Source organism: Cervus elaphus, chromosome 11, assembly GCF_910594005.1.
Source record: "Cervus elaphus chromosome 11, mCerEla1.1, whole genome shotgun sequence".
NCBI lineage: Eukaryota > Metazoa > Chordata > Mammalia > Artiodactyla > Cervidae > Cervus > Cervus elaphus.
Genome location: NC_057825.1, coordinates 97065257 through 97071272, shown reverse-complemented (window position 1 = coordinate 97071272; position 6016 = coordinate 97065257).

Here is a 6016-nt window from a genome sequence, read left to right as displayed (position 1 = left end):
CGCGTCGACCAAGGGGAGGCGCAGGGAGGCGGGACCAGAGACCCCAGGACCCGGCTCCACGCCTGGCCTTTGCGGCCGAGTTCCAGTCCCACACCAACCCAGTCCCCAAAACTCCACGAGAGTGTATCCCAGGAAATGACAGAGAGACGTGTGGCCAAACCTTATCCCACCAGGTTACCATCCATAAAACAGGCTGGGTGTTTGAGAACGAAAAAAAAAAACCCCAAACTTGGAAAAATGAAAGAAAAAAATCCCAAAGTGGAAAAAGCAAAAGTGCTTGAGTTTGGGGTGCCTCCCAGCATTCCTAATCAGCCTACCTGGTTAAAAAAGAGAGAGAAAAAACAGAGCCATCAACAGCGCCCCCCCCCCCCCACCTTGACTGACAGTCTGGAGGATGTCACCTCCTTGTCAAGGTATGCAAAAAAAAGTGAAAGTGTTACTTGCTCAGTCTTGTCCCGCTATTTGCTACCCCGTGGACTGTGGCCCAGCAGGCTCCTCTGTCCATGGGGTTCTCCAGGCAAGAATACTGGAGTGGGTAGCCATACCCTCCTCCAGGGGATCTTCCCGACCCAGTATAGGGGTTCATAAACAAGACATAAAGACCAGGTCAGATTACAGTCCAGTAGAGCTGTAACTTCTTAACCTGAGCAATGTGGTAAGGCTTGGAGTTTTAGGGAAATCCTTTTTAAGATTTTTGGTGACGTAAGCCTCAAAGGTGATGAGAGTTTTATTGCACTAGAAAACATAAACCAGTTTTGTTATGCTAAAACCTATATGTTTGTTAACTACCTAAATATATATCTATTTAGCAAACAGGGTAATATAGATATGTGTGTACACATATGCATGCACATGGACACATAAAATTTTGTCAGGCTTTTCAGGAACCAGGTTTTTTTGTTGTTGTTAGTTTTTTATTTACCCTGTTGATTTCTTCCTTAATGACTTAAATACAATATTGATGGGGTTCAGTATTATAGAATTTCACTTTTAACGTGATTACTAACCACCCATGACTTAAAGATGGCAAAGCGGTTTAAGGGCGATTTGCTAGGTTTTTTGACCACTTGTTCAGACATTTATTAAGCCCTTTCTTGGGGCAGTACGTTGACAAGAGACATTTGCTTTCTCCTTGAGGATTTGAATGGAAGCACATACATGATAGAAGCACAATAAATGAATCTGGAGCCTAGATGTAACATTGAATAACATGCAGGGCTAAGGATCCAAGCTCTGGGAGTTAGAGCTTGTGGCTTCAAGTCTTTATTTCACCACAGAAAGCCCGTGACCTGTCAAGTTCATCTGTCTCTCTGTGCTCCTCGATTCCTCATCTACAAAATGGGAATATTATCTAGTATTTACCCTGGAGTTTGATACTAAAGAATAATAGAAATAATTCGTTTAAAGTACATAGCATGTTTCTCCCCAGTAATAAACATTACAGCAGACATAAACTTTCATTATTATTGCTTACTTTTTATTGCATACCTAAGATGCTGTTCAAATAGTAAAAGATACACTTCTTTCAAGAGGCTTATGCATTAGTGACTAAGGTAGCCGAATATTTTTTGGGGGGTTTTCCAAATTATTCTAGTTCTTCTTTTTGTTTCTATAAATGAACTTAAGGAAAGTATTAGTATTCAGTCTTTATAACAGCAGGGTAGTTCCTAAAATAGCAATTCTCAGAATGTGATCTGTGGACCCCTGAAAGTCTCCAAGATTCTTTTAGGGGATCTGCAATATCAAAACTACTTTCAAAATAATATGAGAACACTATATGTCTTCATTATTTTTTTTAACATTTTCAAAATTGAAGTATAGTTAATTTATAAGGTTGTGTTAGTTTCAGATGTGCAGTAAAGTGATTCTGTTATATATGTATACCTGAATATATATATATATATGTTCTTCTTCAGACTCTTTTCCATTATAGGTTATTATAAGATATTGAGTGTAGTCCTCTGTGCTATGCAGTAGATCCTTGTTATTTATCTATTTTACGTATGTGCTCAGTTGCTCAGTCATGTCAGACTCTTTTGCTATCACATGGACTGTAGCTGTCCAGGCTTCTCTGTCCATTGGATTTTCCAGGCAAGAATACTGGAATGGGATGCCATTTCCTCCTCCATTTTATGTAGTTTGTTCATCCTAATTTTCTAATTTACGCCTCCACTGCTATCCCCTTTGATAACCAGAAGTTTGTTTTCTATGTCTGTGAGTCTATTTCTGTTTTTTTTTTTTAAATTTTACATCAGAGTATAGTTGATTAACAATATTGTGTTAGTTCAGGTGTACGGCAAAGTGATCCAGTTATACATATATATGTATCTATTCTTGTTCAAATTATTTTTCCATTTAGATTGCTACATAATATTGTTAGCAGAATTAATAGCAGAGTTCCCTATGCTATACAGCAGGTCCTTGCTGGCTATCCATTTTAAATATAGCAGCGTGTACATGTCAATTTCAAACTCCCTAACTATCTCTTGCCCCCACCCTTCCTCCTACCGTAAGTTCCATCTCTAAGTCTGTGAGTTTATTTCTGCTTTGTAAATAAGTTCATTTATATCATTTTTTAAGACTCCACATCTAAGTGATATTTATGTGTCTTTTTCTGACTTACTTCACTTAATATGATAATCTTTAGGTCTATCCATGTCACTGGAAATGGCATTATTTTATTCTTTTTTATGGCTGAGTAATATTCCACTGTATATACATGTGTGTGTGTATCACATCATCTTTATCCATTCATCTCTTGATGGACATTTATGTTGCTTCTATGTCTAGCTGTCTTCACTGCTTAGACATTTGCTCTGATGGCACAAAAGGAATGATGGCTAAAATGATGATGCATAGCATGCATCCAGGCAGTGGTACAAAGCTGGGTTGTTAGTCGTGTTCATCACCATCATGCACATGCAGCAAAAACAAACATGCAAACAAAAAGCGCCACTGGAGATCGAAGCAGCTCTCCTTTTTGGGATTCGATGCGAAGTGCACAGGAGCACTCCTGGGTATGGTGATTGTCTGGAACCAAAGCTCTGGGGCCATGATTTGCAATTCAGAACACTGAGCTGCTTTTTTTCATTGAACACCATTTTTACTTGAAGGAGGAACTGACAGACAAACTGTCATTTCACAGGCTTGAGGATTTGGCAGGCATTTTCTCTGAAATGAATGAAATGAGCCTGTCACTTCAAGGAAAATACCTAATAGTATTTGTTGCCAATGACAAAATTCAGGCTTTCAAGTGAAAATTCAAACTTTGGGAAAACCTGTATCTGCCACTATGAGTTTGACAGCCTCCCAATACTTGAAGATTTTTCTGATGAAATCAGTGGTGATATTGACGGTCATTATTATTATTTTTGTACTGTAGACTGATAGACTGATTGTGGCAAGTAAGAAATGTATATTTGGCCTTTTCCCTGGTTCTTGACAGAGATTCTAAGACCTTTGAAATTTCTCAAATAATAGGGGTGATAAAGCATCTTTTTTTCTAATACTTGGCCTTTGTTCTTGGTTCTTGACACAAATAGCTTAAATCCTTTGAAACTTCCTGGTTGATTGTTGTTGTTCAGTCGCTAAGTCATGTCCAACTCTTTGCCACCCCATGCACTACAGTATGCCAGGCTCCCCTGTCCTTCATTATCTCCTGAAGTTTGCTCAGATTCATGTCCATCAAGTTGGTGATATTATTTAGCCATCTCATCCTCTGCTGCCCTCTTCCCCTTTTGCCTTCAGTCTTTCCTAGCATCAGGGTCTTTTCCAGTGATTTGGCTCTTCAGATCAAGTGGCCAAAGTTTTGGAGCTTCAGCTTCAGCATCAGTGCTTCCAATGAATATTCAGGGTTGATTTCCTTTAGGATTGACTGCAGTGGGAGCAGCTTTCTTAAGCCTATGGAGTCTGATGGTAACTCTGGATGCCGTCAGGATAGAATTGTAGGACATTCAATTGGTGTCTGGGGAATCTAAGAGTTGGTGGTTGGAAAACAAGCCAAGGCTGATGAATTTTAATATAAGAGTACAGAAAGTCATTGATAGGAACTTGAGTTCTATGTTGTACCAAACTTTAAGAAACCACCACTTGCTGAATTGGGGTATAGTATTAAAGAAAAACGCCAAAAAATATCTGAAAAGATGATTGAACTACTTCCTCCTTTTCTACTTATCTGCATGAGGAAGGATTTTCTTCATATTCTTTGGCCAAAATAACATTGCAACAGGTTGACTGCAGAAGTGTATGAATCCGGTTGTCTTCTAAATTAAGCACTATGTTAAAGAGATTTGCAAAAAGGTAAACAATGCTAAAGTTTTCTTTTGGAAAATGCAGTCATTTTTCCTTAAAAATGTGTTATTATGGTAACATACAATGCTAATATTGTTATTTTCAAATCAATTAATAAGAAAATGTTTTAAATCTGTCAGTTTCAATTACTAATATTGTCTGTGTGCATGCGTGTGTGTGAAGTTGCTTCAGTCACGTCCAACTCTGTGCGACCCTATGGAGCCTGCCAGGCTCCTCTGTCCTTGGGATTCTCTAGGTAAGAATACTGGAGTGGGTTGCCATTTCCTTTACAGTTCAGGTTGACAAAAGCTATTTGTGTTTCTTGATCATTTTAAGAGTTCAAATGGATCCTCGGACCAAAATGTTTGAGAACTGCTGTTCTAAAAGAAACCCTCATTCTTGAAAGAAGAGTATACCAGATCCTCTTACCCTCCACAGTCGCCAAATGTGCATCTTTAAAGTGAAGGCTGGAGGAATTACAGAATTTAACCATTGACCAAAACCTATTTCTATCTGTTTGAACCAAACTAGTGGAATAATGAAATAGATACATTTAGAGAAAACTAGATGCCTCTTACCGGAGAAGGCAATGGCACCCCACTCCAGTACTCTTGCCTGGAAAATCCCATGGACGGAGGAGCTTGGTAGGCTGCAGTCCATGGGGTCGCAAAGAGTCGGACATGGCTGAGCGACTTCACTTTCACTTTTCACTTTTTTTGCATTGGAGAAGGAAATGGCAACCCACTCCAGTGTTCTTGCCTGGAGAATCCCAGGGATGGGGTCGCACAGAGTCGGACACGACTGAAGTGACTTAGCAGTAGCAGTAGCAGATGCCTCTTAGAGGGGGTGTGGGTTATATGGAGGGCCATCATCCTGTAAGAGTAGGAATTTGCCAGTTCCTCTAAGCATTCTGTGGTATTGAGATTTCATAAATTTCTCTCCAGTTCTTCATTTTTGGTAGACAAGTACGGACTTGGAGTTCTTCAGTGCTGGGTGCCAGAAATCGACATTGTTTTCTTTCTTGCCTCTTTCCTACTCCTAACTGTGCCACAGAGAGGCCCCTGCATTCCCCATGTTAGCCAGGGCAGGAGACAGTTCTCACGTTACTGCTCTCCCCTTTCTGACCTCACATCTCAGTATATACAGTGGACACCAGCCCGTTGCGGACTTCCTTAGAGTTTCTTCAAAATAAAGTGGGTTTGGGGCTTCCCTGGTGGCTCAGTGGTAAAGAATCCACCTGCCAATGCAGGAGATGCAGGAGATGTGTGTTCGATCCCTGGGTGGGGAAGATCCCCTGGGGGAGGAAATGGCAACCCACACCAGTATTCTTACCTGGGCAATCCCCTGGACAGAGGAGCTGGTGGGCTACAGTCCACAGGGTCACAAAGACTTAGACACAACTGAATGACTGAACACGCACCATGAACACCACCCGGAGCCTTTTTAAAAGGATGCCTAAATGGGCTTGACACGGACTCAGGACCTAGATATATACCTTCTGATCGGTATAGCAGTGTCAGATATCACGGCTGGGTAGCTATAACTGCAATAATTCTGTGACTGTCTCACAGTAGAAAACTGAGTCACTCCATGAACTGGTCAGCGGACTTTCCAAAAAGAAAATTACTCGGATGAGAAGAGAATGAATGAATGTATCGTTCCAGCCCGGTTTTACTTCCAGTGAACCAATTGCTTTCTCCGCAGTGTCCCTATGCCTCTGTGCTCC